The 27,533-nt window shown below is 38.7% G+C and overlaps 2 long non-coding RNA genes across 2 annotated transcripts in view; one reads left to right on the top strand and one right to left on the bottom strand.

Moving 5' to 3' along the window:
* Window positions 1-20,350, top strand: part of LOC137502895 (uncharacterized) — a 59,562-nt gene extending 39,212 nt beyond the window's left edge. Inside the window, exon 4 of the long non-coding RNA XR_011018905.1 lies at window positions 19,998-20,350. This is a non-coding gene — a long non-coding RNA (uncharacterized lncRNA). The remainder of the gene's footprint in view (window positions 1-19,997) is intronic.
* A 5-nt stretch (window positions 20,351-20,355) lies between these two features.
* LOC137502894 (uncharacterized) overlaps window positions 20,356-27,533 on the bottom strand; it is a 41,898-nt gene continuing 34,720 nt past the window's right edge. The window contains exon 3 of the long non-coding RNA XR_011018904.1: window positions 20,356-21,662. This is a non-coding gene — a long non-coding RNA (uncharacterized lncRNA). The remainder of the gene's footprint in view (window positions 21,663-27,533) is intronic.

The raw sequence follows: 27,533 nt of genomic DNA, 5'->3' as shown, positions 1-27,533 counted from the left end.
CTTTACATCAGCTGGAGTCACAAGTAGAATTTTTCTCTGCCATGCTTTCCCTTTGAATATATTCTGTCAATAATGGCTCTGATTTTAACATTGATGCTTACATGGCCCGTACTTGTAGACATGCCTTGTCAAGATACGTTTCGCAGAGAACTTTGCTCTGCAACTTCAGAAGATAATCTCGACTGTTCACGAGGAAGTCTGTTACAATAATGAAAGTTTGAATTTAGCCGTTAGTAATAGAAGTGTAAGTCACCAGATGGCTCACCGTACGCGGTACAACGCTAGCAGTCGAAGCGGAAAACAGCATAACAAGACTTTGGGGAAGCTTTTTCGTAACATCAAGAAGACAGCAATCAGCTTCAGAGGATCCCGCAATAAACAAAAATTCAAGAGACTCGTGTTCTCCAAATTAAATCAAACAGCAGTTCTCACTTCGGAGAAGAAGAGCAGCTGAAGAGAACATTTTTTTTATTAAGACGTAACATCGACATGAAAAGCCCTTGTCAAAAACTTTTAAATAATGAACTATTAAGAAAAAACATACACATCACATGTGAACAAAATTACTGTATACTGTCAACTTTAACATCTAGGTATTTAAGTGAATAGGAATTTGTTTTAAATTAGGTTAGAACACAAGTAGATCCATCTTCCCTTCCCACTTCTTTGCCCCATTCAACGTTCGCCACATATTTTAAGTATTTTTAAAAATTAGTTTTCTTTTAAGCATAGCAAAGGTACTATTTAAAGATGATTTTTATTTTTAGTGCAATGAGTATGGCATACCTGCCAAGTATTCTGGTTTTTCTGTAAAATGTACGGATTTTGAGCGTGTTTTACGGTTGTATAGATGAACAACGTTATTGTACAGATTTTGAATATCCGCGCTTGGTTTCTCTTTCTTCGGTCAAATCGTATTTGTTTGACTTTCGATGGTAGCTGGTAATACGAGATGCAGTGTTAGAAATTCCACCGGTAAATGTATCGATAATCACATTATCGATTATCATGATCACCTGTTCTACCTCAACTGCTACTTCATTCAATGAGGTGTTCCCAAACAAGTAACAGGCTGCGATTTTGAAGAAAAGAAATCTGTGAAAAGTAGCAGGCTGTGAATTTATACAAAACAACTTTAGTAACTGCGTTGTGCTTCGTAGCAGCTGAAAGGCGTTTATGTGCATGTGTAATATTGGTGGTAGTTCTGAAACTCGTGGAATTGTGTGACGAATTTGTAAGCGATTTAGTATGTTTAGTGGTGTTCGTGATGAGTTCAACTAAGAACGATATTATCAGTCTTTTCGGGAGGAATATTCTGCTTAATTTCCTTGTTTTATACGATTACGGAAAGTGTTCCCAGTGTTAAGTGAAAATAGATGAGCACTCATCACCATGTAACTTTGTGTAAGTATTTAATTTCAGGGGTGATCATAACATAAGTTATACAGTAAAACCTCGATGTATCGTTTTTCAGGGGGCATTGGGAAAATGACAATGGATGCAGGAAAACTATAAATGCAGGCAACATAAAAAAATAGAGGGAAAGCAAAATAATAAAATACGGGTACTGTATTGGGACATCTTCCGTTATGTAAATATATTATTATTATTCTTTCTTTGTTTCGGCCAACTAGGGACCACGTTAGTTCAACTGTCTCCTTTTTTGAGCTTTAACTGCCACCCAGTACTCCTGCATTAGTCTCTCATGTATTATTATTATTATTATTATTATTATTATTATTATTATTATTATTATTATTATTCGTGAATGGTCCCTTTCAGAACATACGAAGCTTTATTTATGGTTTTGTTTGCGGAGGATCCAGGATGCTTTCATCTGTTGACTAAAGATCCTCTTCCTTTCTTCCGTCCACTTGGTACCTGCTCTTTTTGGTACTTCATTCTCTTGAGTAACTTCCCACTTGTCAATTTTCTTTCAATATATATATTTTGAATCAAAATTTCTTCAGGTTGAATTTGTGCGTTCTTCATGTCCGCTTTTGTTTGTTGTATCCAAGGAAACTTCTTCAGTTTGTCAACTCTTTCAAGAACTTTGTGGGTTAGTCTGGTTTCTGGAAGCCTCTTAACATGTCCATAAAATTTTAGCCTTCTTTTCCTGAGATCTGCCACAATATTAGATAATTTTTCTTTGGATTTCCAGGTTTGGAGGCGGTACCCTTCTTCTGTGTGCCTTGGTCCTAAACTTTTCCCCTTGATTTTTCGCTCTTCTTTTAGGATATTTTCCAGCTCGCCCTTTCTATGAAGCATTATAGTTTCCCCTGCATATAATGCCTCAGGTTTGATTACAGTTTTGTAATGTTCAATCTTAATGTGGAGAGACATACATTTTTTGTTGTAGATTTCTCTTGTTCTCCCATATGCTCTTCTGAGTTGTTGAACACGGTTGTTTTGGGCTATTTTCTCTTGTCCGGTTGGTTCGAGGATTTCGCCCAGGTGTTTGAAGTGAGGGACTCTGTTGATTTGACCGTATTTTGTATTGAGATTATGGATGTCTAGTTTTGCACAGAAAAATTCATTTTTCTGGAAGGAGATATGAAGTTCAACCTTTCTGGCACATTCTTGGAGAATTTCAACGTGCTTTATTGCTGTGACTTCATCGCTGGACAAAAGGGCCAGATCATCCGCGAAGGCTAAGCATGGAATTTCAAGCTTGTTTTTTTGTGTCCCAATCTTTACTGGATTCCAGCAATTTTGTGCTTTCAGTTCTTTTTCCCATTCCCTCATCACCTTATCTAGGACAAGGTTGAAGAGGAGGGGTGACAGTCCATCTCCTTGCCAGACCCCAGTTTTTATCAGGAATTTGTCTGAGATTTCTCCCATGAATTTCACTCTTGACTTTGTGTCAGTGAGGGTATGTTTGGTCAAGTTTAGCATTGTAGAGTCTAGTCCCTGTTCTTTCAGGATGCTGAACAGAGAATGACGATCAATTGAATCATAAGCCTTCTTGAAATCTATGAAGGTACAGATGATTGGAAGGTTTCTGAGGGCCCTGAATTTTAGAGCGGTTTTGAGGTTGAAGATCTGTTCAGTGCACAGTCTGTGAGGGCGGAACCCACCTTGATTTTCACCAGTCTTATGCTCGAGTTGTTCTTGTATTCTTTTCAACAAGCATGCAGAGAAAATTTTGTAGCCGACTTCAAGGAGGAAGATTCCCCTATAGTTGTTGACATCAGTTTTGTCTCTTTTTGTGAAGTGGGTGAATCAAGGCACATTTCCAGTCTTCTGGGAGATTTTTGTTTTTCCAGATTTTCTGTATCATTTCTGTAAGTTCCTTGAGTGAGTTTGGACCAAGATTCTTAAGGAATTCTGCGACAATCCAGTCTCTTCTGTTGTTCTTTAGTCGTTTAATGTGGCTCTGAATTTCTTTCTGGTTTGGTGGGGGTGATTCTGGGTGAGTGAAACTGGATGCTTCTTCAAGAAATCTTTCAGTGGGTTCGGTGCAGTTAAGAAGTTCTGAGAAGTACCGTGCAAGGTCTTGGCAGTTTTCTTTATTAGTAAGCGCCAATTTTCCATCTTGTTTCCTGAAACATAAGTTCTGTGGAATGTATCCTCGGATTTTTTTCTGTGAATGTTGTGTAGAAATCCCTTGTGTTGTGGTTTCTAAAGTTTTCTTCAATTGAGTCCAGTTGTTCTTTCAGGTGCTTTCTTTTTTCTTGCCTGATATGTTTTGGATACTTGTTTTCTGGTCTCATAAAATTCTCGTCGAGTTTTCTGGGATTTTCTACTGTTGTATTTCTGAAATGCAGATTTTCTTATCTCTAGGGCTTGGTTGCATGTTGAGTTCCACCAGGGGTGTTTTGTATTCCTTTTTAAGGGTACCATTTCTTATGCCTTCTGTACGATTTTCGGTGGTTTATTTTTCCCATGCTTCTTTTAGATCCTTAACAGGAATCATTTTTATGTCAAATTTCTGTTGTTGGATTTTCTTGGAGTAAATTTTGCTTTAACTCTTGTGGGTCAGTGATCAGTGTTGATGTTTGCTCCTCTTCTCACTTGTACATTGTGTACCTCTTTCTGTAGCGGATATGAGATAGCTACATGATCAATCTGAAATTCGCCAATGGATTTATTGGGGGACCTCCAGGGTTTTTGTTTCTTGGGATGCTTTCTTAGGGATGTGGACATGATTTTAAGGTTGCACTGTTGACATAGTTCAATGAGTCTTGAACGATTTTTGTTGGTAAATTTGTGCGCCGGGTAGAGTCCGACAGTTTTCCTGTGTTCCTTTTCTCGGCCGATTTGTGCATATTATTATTATTATTATTATTATTATTATTATTATTATTATAAAAACAACAGTAATGGCGCATGGTCTCCGGAGCCGGGTGCAGGTCTTTCGAGTTGTCGCATGATAGGCGATGTACGCCCATATGAAAATGCGGCCCTACCTAAGATGAATTCTAATGTTTAATTCAGCAGATAGACAGCCCCGAACCGTTGGAATTAACCAAGGAAAGTTAAAATCGTCGACCCAATCGAGACCCCTTGAACCAAAGGCCAGCACGTGCTAACCATTCAGCTCATACTATACATACCGGTATCAAAATATTGCAACCATGATGTAGGCCTACGAGATGAAAATTAAAAGCGTGACTTTTACGCCGTTTCGTTTCACATTTTGCAATAATTGAAAACCTTTCAGTTCTCTTATTGCAAATAAAAGATATACATGGATATTACGGCAATAACCTATTTTTAGGAAAAGATTCTGTACACCCTTTGCGAACGATAGGTTAGATAACCAACACGGCGCGGCTCCCGCAGCTCAGCTCAACGATGTCACAGAGGCTAGAAATTCAATGCGGCGCATCTCGAACGATGTCACAGCAGCTTGTGCAAAGCTGCCAACTTAGGAACTAGTTACAAGACTAGGCTATGAGAAAAGATTATTGGTCTGGCTTGATTAGGTACGGCTTGTATCAAGACTATTGGGCAGAGGACAACAAAGCAGTCAACAGGTCTCTAGCATCCCACACACTCCATAAGGTACGACGCGATTAATTACCCTGTGACTAATTTAAACTTATCTGGCACACTGCGCAATTTTTTCTTTTTTCAACGAAGTTGGCAGCCCTAGCCAGCCTGCACTTACACAGAAAATGGTTTTACGCTGCTCTACATTTTTTTTCTTGTAAATAAGAATACTTCTAGGGGTCAGTTAGTGGGCCGAGGAGAAACCTTGGCACCAGGATGTTCATGAGCATTAATAACCTGCGCACAACACTCCAACCTGCAAGATCCTTGTTCAAGACTAGCAATTCCGAATCGCTCGTACATTCTCGCGTAACAGGTTGCCGCTATTATATGTTAAGAGTATTGAGCAGTCCCTCTAAATTTAAAAAAAAAAATGTTTTGCATATATTTTTCTTCTGCACGATCGATCAGTGCAGGAAAATTGTGACCGAGGACAAATAATTTTTCAACGGTCGATGTGATAAAACGGTAGTTCAAGAAATGATGGATGTGGGGAAATTTAACATTGGTTTATATGGAACATTTTTGGGACCGAATAAATTCAACGATGAATATGGGAAAACAACAGTTTGGGGAACAATGCATGGAGGTTCTACTGTATTTGACTTCTATTAGTATTGTTTATAATTCCCCCCCTCCTTGCTGTCCTTTTTCATTATGTCTTGAGGCTGTTACGCATGCGGGTGTTGTTAAAAAATTTCCGCTTAAGGATCTTCCGGATTTCTCTTTTTGAAAGTTGGCAGGTATGAGTATGGTATGAAAATTAGCCTTTCGAAGACTAAATTGATCTCAGTAGGTAAGAAATTCAACAGAATTAGGTTGTGTGTTCTCCCAGGACAGGGGCTGCCTGGCCGAGGCGGTAAAGGCGTGCTCGGTTCGCCCGGAAGGACGTGGGTTCAAATCCCCGTCAGGAAGTTGTAAAATGTAAGAAACGTGATTTCCACTTCCGGAGGTGCATATGGCCCTGAGGTTAACTCAGCCTAAACCAAAAATGAGTACCAGGTCAATTCCTGGGGGCAAAGGCGGCCGGGTGTAGAGCTAACCACTCTACCCCATCACGTGCTGAGGTTAATGGTGGAAGCCTTTACCTTCCACTCCTCCAAGGGCCTTCATGGCCTGTACGGATGTGACTTTGCTTTGCTTTTGTTCTCCCAGGATGGTAATATAGTGAGTGAGTTTGAATCAAGGTGTAGTAAAGCTAATACAGTGAGCTCGCAGTTGCGATCAACAGTATTTTGTAAGAAGGAAGTCAGCTCCCAGACGAAACTATCTTTACATCGGTTTGTTTTCAAACCAACTTTGCTTTACGGGAGCGAAAGCTGGGTGGACTCAGGATATCTTATTCATAAGTTAGAAGTAACAGAAATGAAGTAGCGAGAATGATTGCTGGTACAAACAGGTGGGAACAGTGGCAAGAGGGAACTTGGAATGAGGAGATAAAGGAATGAACTCAATGGATGAAGCTGTACACATAAACCGGCTTTGGTGGTGGGGTCATGTGACGCGAATGAAGAGGATAGGTTATCTTGGAGAATAATGGACTCTGTTATGGAGGGTAAGAGAAGTAGAGGGAGACCAAGATGACGATGGTTAGACTCGGTTTCTAACAATTTAAAGATAAGAGGTATAGAACTAAATAAGGTCACAGCACTAATTGCAAATAGAGGATTGTGGCATCGTTTAGTAAATTCACAGAGGCTTGCAGACTGAACGCTGAAAGGCATAATGGTCTATAATGATAATGTATGTATCTACGTATTTTTTTCAGAAGAAATCAAGGAAGCAGTGTAATGCAGCTGAAGATGTTCCTAACGAATGAAACATGTTCTACAAATAATTAATTTGCTTAGAGCAAATATTATGATATCAAACAGAGGGAAGTTTACTTTTATTGATTTAGTGTAAATTACATTTGATACGGAAAATGAAGCTACATACCATATAGTCGAACAGCTCGTCTCCTTTCTCCCAAGTCTTTCCTGCCCAAATTTTGCGACATTTTCGTAACGCTACTCTTTTGTCGGAAATCACCCACAACAAATCAACCTGCTTTCCTTTGGATCTTTTTTCAATTCTCGAATCAAGTAATCCTGGTGGGGGTCCCATGCACTGGAACCGTACTCTAGTTGGGGTCTTACCAGAGACTTTTATGGTCTCTCCTTTACACCCCTACTACAGCCCCTAAATACTTTCAACCATGTGCAGAGATCTGTACTCTTTATTTACAATCCCATTTATAAGATTACCCCCAATGAAGATACTTCCTTATATTATAACAGTGATCCTCATAAGGAACGTAAACCCCCATCAACGCAGTAATTAAAGCTGAAAGGACTTTTCCTTTCAGTGAAACTCACAGCCTGACTTTCTACTGACTTTATCATCATACCATTGAGCATCTCACAACATTGCCGAGGTCTTTTCTGCAAATGCTCACAATTTTTATATACAGCAGATAAATTGAAGTTGGATTACATTATGAGTGTATGAAATATTAGCTTAGAAATTATAATTTGAAGTGACATAAAATGATTTTTAACTTTATTTTCACAAAAGACATACAATGATTCTAAATTAATTATCAATATGAGAATTAACAATAAAATATCCCTTCCAAGGAAGGAGAGGAAGCGAACGTTCCCCTGACACTTACAGCATTCACTGTCTGTACAGAAATGCTGATGTGCTGCCGGAGACACTCAATATCTCGGGAATCATGTCCTGTAGCATTTTCACAATTTCAGAGGCGAGGTTCTTTTGCTTCAGAACACCAAGGTCCAAACATTTCAGTGACAAACACGACTAAAAATTTAATTATTGACAATGGATCGATCTTTATTTCTCCTTAAAAGAAAGGTGGTTGGTAAAGTGTGTACCTGCAACAGTATCCGCGCAAGTTGCATCTCACATTAAGGATTTTCCATTGGGTCGCTTGGTCCCAAAATAGATGGAATGCCTGCGGATGTCAAGACTCTTTTCGTTAGGTTTTGATGTTTTAACTGAAGGTGTACAGTAAATGGGAGATAGCTTTCTGGAGGAATATTTTGAAGTGATAGATTTGCAGACCATTTCTGGGAAGCTAAATGATGATCTTTTTCTCATACAACAATGTAGTTTAACTTGATAGGATGAGTCTCTTGTTCATTGTGCAACATACAATCCTATTTTCATCATTTGATCACTTAACAAGTGGTAATGAAAGCACTGTTTTAAGGTATCACAGGTCTGTTGTATTATTTGTCCAAATCATAGTTTGAAACAAAAGGGGTATTTCTAAATTCCACATAATGTTCCTGGATCAAAGGGATACTAGCTTAATATTCCTTTTAGTAAAGAATAAAAGTGATGTTTTTTCATTTCCCCCTCTATTTTGCTGGTAGGCTGGCAAATAATAAGAAAATATGATTTGGAAATAATGTTGTTGTTTTTTTTTTTTTGTTTTTTTTTTTTGACAATTTTAAATTGATTTTCTGTAGTTAAAACCTGGTTGGAAGAAAAACTTGAGAAATCTCCTTTGTGCTATATGGTGACTGGTTTCAGATTTTCTTTCAGTTTTTCTTCCAGCCTGTCAAGTTCTCTTGATTTATTTGTTCATTATAATGGTGTGTCTAAAATGTTCTCATGTTCCTACATTGTAATGAAGATACTCAGGAGAATTTGTCATTGTAAAACAAGTATGGTCAACCTTCTTGAAGCAGGTGTGGATATAGAATTTTAAACGTGTTCTTAAACTGAAGATATATTTTTGTACCAAAGCAATCCATAGACATTTGATAAAGTCTTTGGCTAATTCACTCGTCTCAGGGAATAACAAGATAAGTAAAATAAAATTAAAGTTCTCAGGGGAAGCATTTTCTTGTTTTGAAACGGTAAGAAATTACAGATTGACCAAATGATGTAAACCATTCTGCGTTATATGGAACAGCTTTTTAAATAATGGTTTTGGTTGGATTCTGTTTAATTCAAAAAATGAATGAAGTCTCTGCTTCGGATTTTGAAAGAAACTGACTTGCCCTGTGTTGACCAGACATTAGTTTCTTATCTGGAGCAGTAAAAACTAAGTGCGTAAGTCACATTTGTGTATTGTTAGCTGGTATAGATCTCTGTAACAGAAGCAGCTGTGTAATCATTCATTTACAAGATAATACTGTGCACTTTCACATTAGCAACAGGAAACACATATGACAAACCGACTTATCTGGTTGAAGCCACTTTTATTAACAATATTCAAAATCTTGAACGAGATAACTCAACTTATCTGCTTCTTACCATGGGCTGTTGTTGTGTATTCTTGAATAACCTTGAAGAAAAACTTGGCTATTTCTTCAATATTATGACGAAATGACTTATCTTGTTAGTGTCAAAGGATGGAGAGCATTGACTTTAGTGGGTTGCTGCAAAAATTAAAAAGTAAGAAACAAAAAAATTGACTTATCTGGTTTCTTCCTGGGATGAGTGAATTTATTTATTTATTTTCTGTCTTATTCAGCTCTTTGATTAGAGTTTATATTATTTTACAGATGATATTGCCTCAATCTTATCTCAGGTATTGAGGTTTACTGTAAAATAACCTTTCTTTTTGGTTTTGTAGTAGTCAGAGTAATTCAGCTTACTTTTGGATGTGGCCAACATTATCACTAGTTTTGATCTTCAAGTGGAACTTGTTACATTTTAGTCCACCTTGTGCCTAAATTATAATGGAAATATAGGTTTAAAATATATATATATATTCCGTCCATTACATATTGCGAAATTATGAAAGAGACTGGCTGATTTTGAATCCAATCATAACAGTCGACAGAATACGTCAGGATGAAAGGAAATGCAGTTTGTTTGAATAGTTTTCAGTACAGGTGTACATTCAGTTAGGTTTTACAAAGTGTTTGTGTAAATGCATGCAAGAATTAAACAGTCAATAGGGGAAGCTCTACTGGATAGAAAACCTAGGGTCTGGGAAGAAAGCATAAGGAGATGTGGAGTAAAATATGTTTTACTGTTACTGTTTTCTGGATCATTTACAGCTGCATTTCACGTGTTATTTAGTTCTCCTTCTGAATTGGACCATTTTGCTGTTTTCTGTACCTTCCATGCGGTTTGCTGACGTTTCAAATACATTTCGGTGTTCTTTGTGAAGGCGGCTGAAATACTCCTACTTGATCCAAGGTAATCAGTCTCCCAGGCAGCTAAATCAACTACGAGAATGATTATTGTGCTTCGCCTTTAATTTCTCTCTCTGTCTCTCTCCTGCCAAGTAGCTGGGAATTGCCAGTACAGTTGCGTAACTCGAGGATCAGTCCTGGATGTATGAAAAATCTGTCACACCAAGAACCAAGCTGCAGCCAGCCATTCCTGTGAGACTTCTTTCTTTCTTAATCCTTTTACCCTCCAGGGTTAGTTTTCCCCTCGTACTCAGGAAGGGATCCCACCTCTACCACCTCAAGGGCAGTGTTCTGGAGTGTGAGACTTTGGGTCGGGGATACAACCTGGGAGGAGGACCAGTACCTCTCCCAGGCGGCTTCACCTGCTCTGCTGAATGGGGGCCTTGTCCGGGGGATGGGAAGTTTGGAAGGGATAGACAAGGAAGAGGGATGGAAATGGCCATTTGCCATTTGCCTGGAGGAGAAGTGGGAAACCACGGAAAACCACTTTGAGGATTGCTGAGGTGGGGATCAAACCCACCTCTACTCAGTTGACCTTCCGTGGCTGAGTGGACCCCATTCCAGCCCTCGTACCACTTTTCAAATTTCGTGGCAGAGATGGGAATCAAACCCCGGCCTCCGGGTGTGGCAGCTAATCACACTAACCACTACACCACAGAGGCGAATTCCTGTGAGACAAGACATGGAATTTCATTTGGCAGAACCAAGATCTTTAAAGCTACATCCTGAAATTTCTAAAATAAAAAAGTCTGAGGGGCTATCAAAATTAAGAAACACCCTAATAATATGAATTTATAGGAAGGATACAAAATCAGCATTTCTTGGATGTTTATTACACATAGATTACAATATACAGGTCACAACACGAACATACAGGCTGAACCCTCGTTACATAATAGCACCGGCAATTCCCAGCTACCTGGCAAGTCACACTCACGTGGATATTTAGAAATTTCATGATCCGTATTGAAGTGGGATTACAATATCTTAACAGACTTTTCATCATGGGGTTTACATCGGCGAGAAAGAGAGAAGGCTATTTAAATCCGAAGTACCATAACCACTCTCGTAGTTGCTTTAGCTGTCTGAGAGACTGATGACCTCGGATCGAGTAGGGGTATTTTAGTCACCTTGACAAAGAATACTGCAATGTATTCAAAAATATCGGCAAATTGTACGGAAGGTACAGAAAAGAAAAAAAAACAAGCCGGTTCAACTCGGAAGAAGAACTAATTATCTCAACAGGCCGTGGAAGCTTCACATCTAAGATACATTTTACGTATATTTATTTACATTTAGCTTTATATTATCTACAGTAGCATATCATTACCAAACCTGAGTTAACTTACCATTTTGTACCTTACATCAGTTGCTCAATATGACTGCAACCAACCTCAGTGCAAGCATGGCATTGGCCTATGAGATTCTTCTGCACTTTCAGATATCCCCGGTGTGTTTTGAATCACATCACAGGTGACTACAGTCATAGCGTGACCACTGGGGTCTTACACACAAGTGATTTTAGATATCCTCATACCAAATAATTGAATGGATTCACATTGGTTGACCTCGCAGGCGAAGGAATAGGGCCTCCCCTTCCAGTCCTGCGACCAGGAGATGTAACATGCAGATCGTTGCAGACACCCTCACTGAAATGAGGTGGGGCACCATCACGCTGCAGCCACATCATCTCACAAACAGCCAGCCAACAACTTAGGCAAAGCTCATTGCATGAACCACAAGCAGGTTGTTGAGATAATGACAGCCCAGATCTTCACAGCAGAACGTACTTGGTGGTGTGACTTGACCATAGCGTTTTCCTCATACCACGCACACACTGCTATTCGGGCTGTTCCAGGTACTATTACGAATGAATCAGCTCTCGTCAATTAACAGCACGAATTGTAGGGGATCTTGTCGATCAATCTATTGCTGAAGCAACCACTGACACTGTTCGACCGTTGGTGTGAAGTCAGTCCAATGCAGTGCATAGACGTGTGGGTGGTAGAGTTTTAATCGCTCTCCGTGAATCACTTGCCAGGGTCCATTGCACGTGTAACACGACACGTAGTGGTGTTCGCTGCAATACATTCCAGCTCCTCCTCCAAAGCTGGGCGTGAGATGGCTCCTCATTTTGGTTACAACAAACCATTCTCCCGCATTCACCAATCTACAGAAATCAACACTCACCGTGATGGATGATGTGTGTTGGGAAATCGTTCACTGTACAGACTTTCTGCTGTGAGAACATTGCTACATACTTTCCCATACACAAGGAGAATGTCTGTCTGCTCTGTGAAACTCTACCACCACTACATAGCATGTTCTGTCATATGACAATACAAATATGATAAGACAAGGCCATCGGTGGTGGTGATTATTATTTTAAGAGGAAGTACAACTAGGCAAGCATCCTCCATTAACTGTAATCAGAGAGAGAGAATGGAAGGGATCCGACACTTCAAAATATGAGGGTATCAGCCAAAGGAAGACAAGGGCCATGAAGGGCATGAAAATGAAAGACTCCCTAAGGCTCAACACCTAGTACCTCCGGGGTCAGAAAAGAATAAGAGTTGACCAAGGGAGGTAGGATAGATGAAAGTGAGAAACCTGGCAAAAGTAAGGAACCATTGCCAGGACTCAGCTAAGGGCCCTGTGGTCGCCACTCCATGCTTCCAAGTTAAGATCCCCTGGGGCCCTTTTAGTCGCCTCTTACGAAAAGCAGGGCATACCGTGGGTACTATTTATTTATGACAATACAGTAGGTAACCAAAAAATGCAATGTGAATTGCCTCGTCTTCAGGCTGACCCCCATACGGTATCTCCTTAAGCTGCATTCGCAGACAAGGAGCTCAAATCATCAGTCCTGTTTAATTTCATGCGGTATCAAGACCCCAATGGGGACAGGATTGTAGTCACCTCGGATTTGAAAAGGTGCGGCAGTATCTTGTACGTCTTGCATTGAATTGTTAAGAAGGAAGCCATAGTTTCCAGTGTCGGCTCATTTAAATGTAACTTGAAAGCTTCTCTTTTTTTTTTAAGTTAAAAACTTCATGATCGTTCCGTATTGAATAGAGAAATAAGAAGATGTACAATATTAGAAGGATCCACCTTTCAATACTCCGTTGTAAGTTGAACTAAAAAGAAGTCACAACTTGTTTATTGGGACCGGTTTCGACACATTACAAGTGTCATCATCGGCCAAATAGTAAAATAGGGCAAGATATAAAGATCTTAAAACAACTAATACATTGAACACAGGCAAAAAATTAACATTGATTCATATCGTAGCAATTCAGTTAATGTCCAAAACACAATGATCGCAGTCAAGAGAGTAAACAGAACATCATTGTCTTGCTCCAAAAACAAATATAGTTGAAGTTCACAAGCAGGTCAAGTATGCACTTATGTAGAGTCGTTGCTAGGCAGGTCTTGTAGGCATTTGTTTCTCAGGCCGAAGAGTAAAAGGTGACGTAATTGAAGTCTTAGGAAAACAGTGTAGGATTTAATTTTGTCAAATTCAAAGTAGTATAAGTTTGAAAATAATTTAAAACATTAAAAAGAATAAAGTCAAATAAAAATATATTAAAAATAGGAAGAAATAATAAAAGAAAATTGCAATGTGAGGTTCAACTCGAAACAACTTGCCGTAGTAATTGATAGATGAATGGGAGATGATAAATAGAGAAAAGGTTGGGGAACGTTTATTAGAGGGTGGTGGTGGTGGTGGTGGTGGTGGTGGTGATTATTGCTATTAGAGGAAGTACAAATGGATAAATATCTTCTATATAACACTAAACCGAGGAAAAAAGAGGAAACTTCGAAAAATGAAGATATCGGTAAAAGGAAGACAAGGGCCACGAAGGGCGTGAAAATGAAAGACTCCCTAGCCCTCGCAAACCTAATAGCGTCAGGGTCGGAAAAGCACAAGAGTTGACCAAGGGAGGTCGGACAGGATAGATGAAAGTGAGGAGCCTGGCACAAGTAAGTGGAAGCAATGCCAGGATTCAGCTAAGGGTCCCGTGGTCGCCAACCCTCGCTCCGAAGTTTTCCTTGGTTTAGTGTTATATAGAAGACATTTACCCATTTGTACTTCCTCTAATAGCAATAATCACCACCACCACCACCACCACCACCACCCTCTAATAAACGTTCCCCAACATCTCCCATTCATCTATCAATTACTACGGCAAGTTGTTTCGAGTTGAACCTCACATTGCAATTTTCTTTTATTATTTCTTCCTATTTTTAATATATTTTTATTTGACTTTATTCTTTTTAATGTTTTAAATTATTTTCAAACTTATATACCTACTTTGAATTTGACGAAATTAAATCCTACACTGTTTTCCTAAGACTTCAATTACGTCACCTTTTACTCTTCGGCCTGAGAAACAAATGCCTACAAGACCTGCCTAGCAACGACTCTACATAAGTGCATACTTGACCTGCTTGTGAACTTCAACTATATTTGTTTTTGGCGCAAGACAATGATGTTCTGTTTACTCTCTTGACTGCGATCATTGTGTTTTGGACATTAACTGAATTGCTACGATATGAATCAATGTTAATTTTTTGCCTGTGTTCAATGTATTAGTTGTTTTAAGATCTTTATATCTTGCCCTATTTTACTATTTGGCTGATGATGACACTTGTAATGTGTCGAAACCAGTCCCAATAAACAAGTTGTGACTTCTTTTTAGTTCAACTTACAACAGAGTATTGAAAGGTGGATCCTTCTAATATTGTACATCTTCTTGCTTCTCAGTCTGTCGAACACACAAGTTCATCGTAAATAGAACACCATAACATACTTGTAAAAAAGCCTACTAAGCAGATCTGGCCAACAGCTGATGATGAAGGAAACACTCTATTAAAAAAGGAATAGTGTGTATTTTTATTCCTTTATTTCTTCTTCTTTCGTTTTGGTCGTCTGTGGACCACAGTAATTCGAATTCAGCTTCATCTGTTTCTGGGCTTTAATCCTCGTCCAGTTCTTCTTCATCCTTTCACTCTGCAGTCTCCTCCTTTCTTCTGTCCATGGCGGTGGGGGTGCTGGATCTAACTTTTTTCTTGAAACCTTTTTGTGGCCTGGATCCTCGACTTGTAAGCATCCTTGTTGCTGACTTACGTTCCTTGTATTCCCATTTCTTCCAGGTCCCTCTTCACCTCCTGGTACCAGCGCACAGTAGTTTTTCTGATCTCAAAAAAAATCTTATTATCTGATTGGTCAGTCTTCCCGGGTTCATTCTGAAGAACATGGCTCTCCTCTTCCGGATGGTATGTGCAATCTTTTCTATCTTGAGGTATAATTCTTGGTTTCCTTTCTTTCTGTATGATCCATCCTCCGTTCTTTGGGGTCCCAGCATCTTCCTCAGAATCTTTCTCTTCACTAGTTCCAACTTCTTGACCAATCCTGTTTTTATCAGGTTCAAACTTTCAGCTGCATATAAAGCCTCTGGGAGATCACTGTCTTGAGTTCTGCCTTGATCGAGATACTCGTATTCTTCTTGATGTAAGTGTTCATAGTTAGTTTATATCCCAGGTTCATCTGTTGGTTCTCGATAACTTTGCCCCCAGATATTTGAATTTCCCCACTTTCTGAATCCACTTGAGTGCTGTTTTGATGTTGGTGTTGTATTGTGTCTTGTTTAACAATGTGGTTTCTTTATTTACACTTACATTTTAGTATATTATTTTTATGGAACTTGTGTGAAATACACTTTGTGTGAAAAGCTTTTAAGTTACATTTAAGTGTTTGCATTGAAGTTAGTGGCCATCATTGTATTGTGAGGTGAAAAATTATACATTAACTCAGGTTTGTCACTGCTATGGTACTGTAGAGTAATAAATGTAAATGTAAAAACTACATAACAGTATTTAATGTGAAAACTAAATGTGAATAACCTTGAAAATAGTGGCATGTCACACCCTACCCCAAAATGTTTAGTATAGCATCTCCTATTTTGTGTTTAATTTTTGCATGCTTTTACTGAAATAGATCTTGTATCTATATTGACTGTGGTAGGAAAGTGTCATAATCACTGGCAGGTGTAGTTTGAATCGTGGCCAATGCATGTAGGATAATTTGAATTTCTGCCATGCCATTATCAACAGTAGCAAAGTACAGTTGACTCCCTGTAGTTCGGCCACCTCAGGACCGGACCCTAGGCCGGACTAACCAACAATATGCTATAAATACATGACTAAAGAACCAATTACGAGGCATCTTTTTACTCGAAATGAGTTGATGTTATCTTTACGATGTCTCCATACACTATGGAAGTTTCACTCCCAATGAGAGATGAACACTCGTGGTGGAAAATTAAATGCAGAAAAAAGTATTACAAGAACTCAGAATTTAATTTGTAAAGGTACACTAACACTTCCTATAAACATCACAGAGTATCGTAAACGAAAGGAACTTGCATTGCAGTATAGTACTGTCATAACCTCTGCAGAATTCAAAAATTAAAAGAAATCATTATCTTTTTCTGTTTTTTTGTGTCATTTGCTTTATAAACTGCTGTTGCTTCTGTCTGCTGCTCGATATAAGTCACTGCCGATTGTAGAGCTGCACTTCTCTCAGCGTAACTCATTTATCCCTCTTCATTCAATACAGATGCCAGCCGAACTAGAGAGAGTCTACTGTACTGTACATTCCCTGTTAAAACTTCACGATCAGGTTTCAATTTTCAAAGTTTCTGTTAAAGAAAAGCTATTTATTGCCGAACTTTCACCCTAGTTATTTGGACCCTTACGGTAGAAAATCCAAAAGGAAAATCTGAATATAATGTACAGGGCCTACCAATTTAAGTTGTGCAAGCCAATGATCAGAAAGTTGTCCATACTTGTCAGAAATGGTTAGCGATTATTTTTACCTAGTAGTAGTGTCAACTCTTGGAAGTGCTTGTAAATGGTACCAATAATCTGAACCTTAAGTTCAGCTTAAGAACTTGCCAATCTTGGTTAACTTTTGGAGAAATTATTATAAAATCTTTAAGCGTATAATACTGATGAAACCAATTACTCTAGCAAAAGATGAAATCCCAACACTAAGAATACATTAGGTTGAAGGATTGCAATTATGGCTAAGCAATTTTCTAGGCAACCTGGTCACAGGTTCAAGTAGGCGCGAGAAGACATGTGACGTGGTACGTTAATAACCACTGTACTCGCCACATTTTTTAATGCAAGCGTGCATACACCAAAGCACGTGGAGTTCCACGCCTGTTGCACTTGGTCAGTCATATCAGCAACTATATTAATGCCGGTATTGGATGACTGTGTATTCGTCGTCCCGTACATGCTCTGGTGATCTCGCAGACCAAGGCAACATCGACACACTGTAGAGCACGTTGGGTGACGGCAGCAGTATGATGACGAGCTTTATCCTCTTGGAAAACATCCCCTTGAATACTGCAAATGAACGACAGCACATCTGGGTCGGTCACCAGTCTGATGTTCAAATCTGCTCCACAGACCGTAATTCCCGGTGTAGGTCCAGTGTGCTGACACTGCAGACAGCTTGGTTCAAAGCATTCACCTTGCCTCCTCCTTACTAAAAACTACGGCCATTACTGGCACCAAGATAGAAACGGCTCTCATCTGACAACTCGATAGATCTCCACTCCGCCCTCCAATGAGCCTGGCTTGACACCACTGAAGTCGCAGGTGGCAGTGATTCGGATTTAGTGGCGTGAACGCTACTGGACATCTGGCTCACAGCTGTCTCTCAAGTATCGATTTGTGACAGTTCTTGTGTCACTCCAGTGCCGACTGAAGCTCTGATGCCTGCTGCAGATGCAGTGCGATTCAGCGAATAAGACTGTCTCCCCTCTCTGTAGTGGCCTCAGTCTTCTTGAGAAAGTGCCTCCCTGTGACCGTTGTTGCCAACATTGATGCACTGTGGATATATCCCTGCCAAGGCTTTCTGCAGTATCCACCTTCTTGTAGCCCTATTACACAGCCTCGTAAGCTGCTTTAATTAATTCCGTGTGGCTATTTCTAGCCGAGTGCAGCCCTTGTAAGGCAGACCCTCCGATGAGGGTGGGCGGCATCTGCCATGTGTAGGTAACTGCGTGTTATTGTGGTGGAGTATACTGTTATGTGTGGTGTGTGAGTAGCAGGGATGTTGGAGACTGCACAAACACCCATCCCCTGGGTCACTGGAATTAACCCGGCCGGGAATCGAACCTGTGAACCGAAGGCCAGTACGCTGACCCTTCAGCCAACGAGTCGGACCATTGATATATTGCCTTATTGATCTCTTTAAAGACATGTTTGACTCACACCTACCTCATAACGTCAACATTGGATGATGGCTAATGCTCAAAAAGTGTACAGCACGAGTTTAAAGGAAACTTGCTTTGCTACTAGCACCACTCTTCCTCAATTAGCGCACAAATTTCAATACGCGTCATCTTTCAGATGTGCAAACATGCGTCCCGAATTTTGTTTATCTAGCACAACTCCTTGCTGGTGTTGGGATTTCATTTTCTGCCAGTGTACTAGCCTTTGGACCCCCCCAGGAAAACGTGACTGAACAGTGCAGTAAGTGTCTTACGATGAAGGGATGATAAACACATGCCCTATCAACATACAGGGTCTCTCATAACTCCAGACCAACTGCTCTGTGTTTGTACTCTACGCTACGGCAGCTGCCTCATCGCGTGGCCACCCTGCTTTTAAGTGTGTACTCGGTCTTATATAAAGTGTCGTCCTTCCTTCGTTATGTATGCATTGTAGCTGGTGCGAGCGAGTTCTCCCACTGTAATGTTTTTGATTTCATTCTTAATGTTTTCTTTCAGTTTGCCCCCCAAATAAAAATCACACACTGTTAGATATAGAGAACAAGGGATAAATAGACCAGCACTGATCACTGTCTGCAAACACTTTTGATATTGTAAGAAGGGAATCTTTTGCTGCATGGGCAGGGGCTGAATCTTGTTGAAACCAAAACCAAACCAAACCAAACCCCATGGCACTACAGCCCTTGAAGGGCTTTGGCCTACCAAGCGACCGCTGCTCAGCCCGGAGGCCTGGAGATTAAGAGGTGTCGCGTGGTCAACACGATTAATCCTCTCGGCCGTTATTCTTGGCTTTCTAGACCGGGGCCGCGATATCACCATCAGATAGCTCCTCAATTCTAATCACCAGCCCTCAGGTCCAGGTAAAAATCCCTGACCTGGCCGGGAATCGAACCCGGAACGCTACCCCTACACCACGGGGCCAGCATTAAGATGAAACCAGAACTTTTAAATATGGTGTTAACAGGTGAGATTCAATCTAGCGACTGGCACTTGCCAGGTCGAACACGTGCCGCCTGCTTGTAAGGTCAAGAACTATGCGCGCACCTCCCATACTGGAGCTGCCCTAACCCAGAGTACAAACACAGAGGGTTCGGTCTGGGTTTATAAAAGAGACTACTTTGCCAACAAAATTAGGCCGGTTTATAAATATTTGGAAAGATTATTTTGTCACTAGTAGGTAATTGTGTGCATCATATTTACACACACGCACTTCCAGTTGTTGACAGTACCGTGTTTAAGGTCTTAAAACGGCAACAGCCTATCGTTGCACCTGCGGATACCCCTGTGTGAATGTTTTAACAGATAACAAAACCCTATTGACCAAAATCTCTAAGGATCAATGTAGTGAGGGACCCTCAAAGAATTCTTATATCACACAGTGCTTTTTTGCAGGTGCTTCGATGATGTGCATCAAGTACTGCTATTGCACAAGAGGGGGAGCACTTTTACTCCCCCTTTTGTGCAATAGCAGTATTGTATTATGTGTACCTACTAATATTAATTTTTCTGTAATTCTTTTTTTCTTCAACAGGAAAGTCCGTGATTCATAAAAGTTTCGACGCTAAACCTGGACACTTGAAATGAGGTGTTGGACTTAGGGTATATTTTAAAGCTGTTTTTTTGCTCAAAATGTGAAATTTTCAACAAATTTTCCAAAATTTTGAAGAAATTTTCCAATATTTTAAGTTTTTTTTGCTTTTTAAGCTTCATTTTTATTAGTTTTTGCTGTTTTTTGAAAATTAAGAAAAAAAACTAAGTCCAAATTTCTGAAATATTGCTGAAAAGCCTTTGTAAAATTTATATTTTTAATACGATAATGAAAAAATAAATAGAAAGAAAAAAAAACTATGTCCAAACTTTTGTAATTTTGGTTTACATAGTATGGAAAATGGAAAGGTTTAAAATCCATATGGTATTTTATTAAAGGAAAATTCAAGGAAATATATATTAACAAGTCCTCTCTCTGTTTTCATCCTTTATTACATAATTTTCTCAACATTACATTAATACATTTCATTCACCATATCCTTTGGTAATCTCCAGTGATTAAACACAAATTGTACTTGAAATGAGAACCCTACACCTATTCAGTAGCTAGTAAGAAGCAGTTACCAACTTGAAATTAACAGGTCACAATATTAAACAGAAAAACCAACAAATGCCCTGTGCATTATGAATATGAACACAAGCCATGTATATGAAAAGTACTGGGATGCTATAAATTTGGATCACTTCTCAAATTTCAAATGTGTTAGTTTCTGTATATGCCAAACATGTGATGATTAATTTCCAATTATAACAATATGTAGCAACATATTTGTACATTAAGTACCTATAAGAACTGTTTTAAAACATGTTTTATTTATATAACAAGTTTCCCACTAACTTTTGAGGCAAACAATCACATTCCTATATGACTGCAATAAGATAGCAAAGTTAAAATTCCAAGTTTAGCCAGCCATTTTTAATGATGCCATGCCATACAGCTATTGTTTCAGAGAACATGTGATCAAAAAACAAAACATTCTATAACTTCATTGTCCATAAGAACTATTAAAAACATTTAAAAATAAAAATGGCCAGCTCAAACCCACATTAAATTCAATTATGTAGTTAATTTTATATAGATTTTGCTCTACAGAAATAAAAGTATCAGTGAATTTCTTCAAAATTAATATTTTATTTCAATAAAAAATGAAGTTACTCTGAATTTTATTAGATAAGTCACTTCAAAGAATTCTTCATTCTTTCCCATATTGCAGTTCAAGAAACCAATGTTTCTTCAAGAGTCATTGGAAAAATATTAATAAATTTTAAATAGTCCATTACAGAAAGTTCCAAAATATACCTGAAGAATTTCATTATATTTAAATAGAAGTTTAATTTACACTTCACCTTCCTATTTTTATCAATGTACTTCATTACTTGATTAATAACAAAGTTTTGCCAGAAATTTTTATATGCATTTCCTTCACTGAAATAATGAAAGTATTAGTAATGTCCACCTTGCAATGATTCACTTCAATAAAAAACAAAAGTTCCTATGCAAAATTCAAAATTAAGCCACTAGATGTTTTCTTATCTTGGTTGCTGAAAAAACTTGTTGGTAACCGCCATAGCAAATCATCTCCAAGGAATACAGCAAATCTTCATCTCCAAGGAATACAGGATACAGGAAAATACAGCTTTCACCAAACTGCAAAGAAAAAAGAGAATCTATTTACAGTTTTGCTTTAAATCACAAAAAAATTAAAATTTGAAAGAACTGTAGCAATCTGAGACTTTGCTTAAGAGACCAACCTCACCTCCAGGGATTAATCTCTTACTGTACTATTTATATTACTTGGTATACAGCATGTATCAATAGCAGAATTTGAAACAGCTCTAAGTATGCAATACTCAAAGCACTAAAGTTTTAGTAAACCTGGGTCTGTAAACAAGCTGTTCAACACAAATTTCTAATTTTCTCAGAAGCAGCTCATTCATGGACCCATGCTTACCAAGACTTTTTGCTTCTGGTATAATATACTTCCAGCTGTTTCAGTTTGTACTATTAATGATACACCTAATATTATTCATCAGTATACATCCAAACAATCACACCACTCAAACCTATCAAGATTGTTGGAATTCAAGGAAAAATTGGGGCAAATATTCATTTATAGGAAGGAGAGTTAGGGATTGGATTAACTTGCTAAGGGAGATTTTCAATAAATTTCCAATTTCTTTGCAATCATTTCAGAAAATGCTAGGAAAACAACATAAGGAATCTGCCACCTGGGCAACTGACCTAAATGCAAATCAGTAGTGATTGATGCATTTAGACAAGTGGCACATGCAATGAGATAACAATTATCATTCACATTAAGAGTCCAGATTTTAACATAAGTGCAAAAAATGACCCAAAAACACACAATTCAAAGAATTAGGGGAACATGTTTTGTAACATCTGTTATGTGAACATTAATTTGGTAGATGGGGTTCCAATAGTCATACAGCATACCTTGAGACCTTAACTATACACCTAGCCATGCATTAAACTGTCAGGTGACCCCTCAAAACAAAGTGAATAGCAGTGCAATCCATGTCTCATGAGATAGAGACTACTGCAGCCATGTGAGCACATTGTACATAAACCAGCACATCCCATGAGAAATCTGATGCTTGTTTTAAGGGGTCTAACATCTAGGTCATCAGCCCTTGATGAGAAATCTTAACTAGGTTCAAGTCACAAGGGCCATCACTTCATTCCAGGAAGGATGGACTTTTCATTGTGTTGCTGTGGATCTCACATGTCTCTCCACTTGTGGAATTGCTGGTGAGACAGGTCAGTTCACAAGTAGGGTTGGACAAGGTCATGGATGTATGACAACCCCACAGTATGATTGATATCTGACCATTACAACATCATTCAGCAACTGCCAGAGAACTGCAAGACCTTAGGGTCACTGGAGTCAGTGTGACCAGACAGTAAGAAACAGGTTAGAAGTGTCCTTACAACCCAGGCATCCTGTTCCAGTGTCCCATTTAACAGAACATCACGCAGCTCACCTTCTGTTCGCTCGTACCCACGTCAACTGGCAACTTCGCTAGTGGAGACCTGTGTTGTTCACAGACAAGTCCACTATTAGCACATAATGGACATTAACATGTATAGAGATGCCATGTCAAATGTTGTCCAGGAAGGCAACCAATTCAGACAAGGTTCTGTGATGGTGTGGGGTGACATCAGTATTGATGGCCGTATGGATCTTGTCAGTGGTAATCTTACCGCTGCAGGGTATATCGAGCAGATACTGCTAGTGTGTGGGTTGCTGCATACAGTATTGGCCCTAAATTCATACTCTTGCACAACAATGCCAGGGCTCATAGCACACAACACCAGGCTGTCTTGCAAGAACTGGACATCCAAGAGATGGAATGGCCAGCAGTGAGTCCCAACCTTAATCCCATCAAGCATGTGTAGGATAGGCTTGACAGAAGTGTGTTTGAGTGTCCTGTTCCAGACTCATTGAAGAATGGACCTCAACTTATACAGAGCAGGCCACTTAGGTGCCAAGCTGTGATAAATGCTCATGGAGGACTTATCACTTTGTTTTCACCCCTATTTGGACATTTCCGTTTGTGTTCTGAAAATGAACGCAAATCCATCAATGTTCTTTTATATACTTCAATGGTAAAGAATAAAGGTTTAGTGGGTGTGAGGTATTGTTTTGTGCAGCATGGCATATGTTCAAAAAAATGTTCCCCTAATTTTTTTTGAAGTGAGTATTAATGAAAATATGTATTTACCAAAAAATGTAGGTAAGTATATTCTCTACATTACCTTTTACCCTTAATTGTATTCACTCCATTAATAATTATAATTATAATAATAATAATAATAATAATCTGGCCATGCATTTACAGTTACACAGCTGTAAGCTTGGATTCAGTATAGTGGGTTCAAGCCACCAATACTGGCAGCCCTTATGTTGGTTTCCCATGGTTTGACACCAGGCAAATGCTGGAGCTGTACCTTAAAGCTACAGCTGCTTCCTTCCCACTCCTAACCCTTTCCTATCCAGTCATCATAAAATTTATCTGTCAGCAAGATATTAAGCAAATTTTAAAAAATACAGAACACCCAAAAGAAAAATACTTCAGTGCTTTTTTAAATTCAGTTCTTACAAATCAAGCATATTATACATCATTAGGATATTATGCAATCTGTTGTTCTGGATACCACAAGCTCATCACAACTCACATTGCTGAATGGTAAATATTTTATCTGCTGCCCCTTTCACTTCACATGTTGGTAAAAATATTCTCACCAAAATTGTGAAATAATTTTCCTTCAATGGGTAGGTTTAGACGACTATCAGTCATTGAGTGGTTAGATAATTTAGAAATGGAGTTGACTGAATTTCAAGAAAGCAGTGCATGAGTAAACAAATTCATATACACCTTGGTGAAGCAATGCTGAAAATAAGTGCTGTTAATGGCAAATATTCTCTCAGAAACCAAAGAACATATACTTGAACAGTGGAACAGCCTGCCACAAATGTTTCCAGCCATGAAGAAACTTGCTAGTTATCTTGTTTGGGTCAGCATACACCTGCAAGTAGCTGTTTTCTACAATGAACATTGTGAAGTCAGTTAGAAACCATTTTGCTTCAGATCTAAGTGCTTCTCATATGTTATTGAAGACAAGAAGTGAACCTAACAAATGACATGGCTACTAAGTATTTTTGCAGTACTGGCAAAATACAACCACAAAACACACAATAAAATGTATTTTACAATGTGTATATGTATAAGTTTTATTTAGCATATGGCTTTACAGATACAACACACAATGATTTTGAAGAACTATATATTTATATCCAGGTTATTTATATAGCTGTCTCTGGAAGCACATGAGCAAAGTCACCAAAATTGTCACTGTACTTTTTGGACATTCACTGATAATGTGCAGAATGGTCTGCTTAGAGGCACCAGTCACAGTTAGGCATAGGAATTCTTTTCCACTTGTAGTGAAAATCTGCAGTTACCATGGCCCGATCGTATTCTGTTAAGAGTAGACCAGGTTTTCCAAGGAAGCTCAAATCCAGGTGGCAAAGTTGACTCAGGCCTAATATCTTGTCTTTCCTGCCATTCCTTAGTAATATTGTTGCTCACATCCATAGGTTTAACCTTAAAGTACCCTACACATGATCCCCAGGTGGTGCTAAGCAAGCAACAGCAAACAGGCAACCAGACATTTTTCTCTCTTGGTCAAGAAACAACATTAATGAACATGTATAAGTAATAACTAGAGCCCAGATTTCCATGCAAATGCATGTTTTTAAATAACCTAGCTACACTTCTCAGTCTTTGCAAATATTCATTTTATGGCTTAACAATTCCAAATAACCGTTCTTTTTTCGTGCATGTTTTTGCCCTTTTAGAAGAAAAGTCATGCATAATGCATATTTTGAAGATTTTGGATATAATAGCAAATATTTGGACATTTATATTGCATAGTATGACATTCCTTCTGACTTTGGCACATACATAATCATAAGTTGCATGATAATGCCTTTTATGAATGTTGCTTTGCAGAATTTGGGACCATTTTTGTACATTATACAGTATGTCTATTACTGAGAGACAGGGAGAATGTATTCCTGGCATCCTATCTGACAACCAAAGTCAGTACATGACAGAGGTCCTATAATCCAATTACCAAAGCACTTTCTTATCTGTTGCTTGAGTACACATTGACATAAGCCAGAAGTCCCTACGTCAATCTTTGTAATTCTTAGGAATAAAGGTGTCCCAGTAATACACTGCTATAAACTGAACCTTAAATTGTGCATTACTCATTGATGGCTCATGTGTTGTATCTCTTGTATCACTTCTATGACTCCACATTACAGTACTGAGGTAGTAGCTCACAAACCTTGATTTTGCACTGAACCCTCTTCTGTTGTGATCATGGAATATCCTACTCGGAACTCTTACCCCTCACACGTCTTCATTATCGCAGCAGGCAATCGTTACCAGTTATTGAGGACATTCAAAAGTGTCTGCATTCATCGCACGGATAAGTAGCTGCGAACAAAGTGATCCGTACAAATCCTGACTTTGAATTCGTCAAGATTGTATAAGACAGATTGTGGTAAAAATGCAAAATACATACAATTTGACCACAATTTATCCCTAATGTTTTCATTTAAGTGTGCAGCTGTCACTTCTGCTGACATAGAAAGATCATTTTCTGTGTTTAAGAATATGCTGACAGATAAAAGGATGAGCTTAAATTAAGACCATTGGCAGAAATTACAGTAGTTGTACAAAGTTTCAAGAGAAACTGAATTTTGATAGTGCATATTTTCCAGTTTATTGTGCATGTTTTGCCATGTTATAGTGCATTAATGCATGCATATTTTTAGATTTGATAGTGCATGGAAATCCAGGCTCTAGTAATAACATTATGAAACAATTTTGAATTAGGGATGGAAGTTATCACAGATATTTTCATGTATTTAAAAAATTGTATAACAAGAAACTTCTAATTACGCTCTCAGACTCAAAAGACTCTTACAGACACTTAAGTGCACCTGCACTATGAGTTGTGTGCATTTTCTGTTTCAACATTGGTTGTTTCCCCTTCTGTCCCTTCCCCTTCCCTTCTCAAGCAGTCTTCACGGTTGGTTGTATCCAGCATTTAATTCTCATTATTTGTCACTCTAGAGCATCTACTTGGGGGTTCATTTCAAACCCAAAGCTTCTGGGCTGCAAACATCAGAGCATGTTGCATGTGTATATTGAGTGAAAGGTTAATGCTTGTGGCCAGCAAATGGGTGTGTAATTGGGTTAGAGTTGTGCTTCTGTGTTGTGTGGATGTGCCAGGTTCATAGTCCAGGGGTCAATGGCCAGCTGAAGGCAGTTTCTTTTGTAATATGTATTTTTCAAATGTTACATTCTAGTACTACTTGTATTTCTGTTATATTACCTGTGGGGTAATAGATATGTTCTCAGTTGTATGTACAAGGCCAACAAAAGTTTATTGGTTTACTTTGAAAAGGTTCTTCAGTTATGGTATTGTAAATATTTTGTTACCATTGAATAAATGACAGATGAATTTACAGATGGAAAGCTTCCTCTCTGGGCATGTTCACGTTTCCCTAGTCCCTAATTCTATGGGGGTGGGGAAGGTGGCCATTACAAACTAACATAACAAGTGACACAGAGAGTTGAGAATAATGAACCAGACTTCAAATGGCACACTAATATTACATGGAGTTAAGGTGGATAAGCTGTGATGGTTTAGGTTTAAATTATCTGATAAACTGTCCAACAATCCAATCATGCTGACCAGGAATAAATTTAGTGAGGTTATTTGAAAGCATACCATACATTCCTCTGGTAGATAACATTTACATTATTGCTGTACTTTAATCTTGGATAGTAAATATCCATGTCCTCACTTGTGATGAAACTCCCTCTTGCCATTTAGAGGCTAGACTCCTGTTAAGTTTTAAATACTATTTTCAGAAATTCAGTGAACAGGGGAAGTCACACAACAGCAGAATACTGTGCA

The sequence above is a fragment of the Anabrus simplex genome, chromosome 13 (assembly GCF_040414725.1).
Source record: "Anabrus simplex isolate iqAnaSimp1 chromosome 13, ASM4041472v1, whole genome shotgun sequence".
Lineage (NCBI taxonomy): Eukaryota > Metazoa > Arthropoda > Insecta > Orthoptera > Tettigoniidae > Anabrus > Anabrus simplex.
Note: the sequence above shows the minus strand (reverse complement) of the source record. Positions and strands in the feature narration are given on the sequence as shown.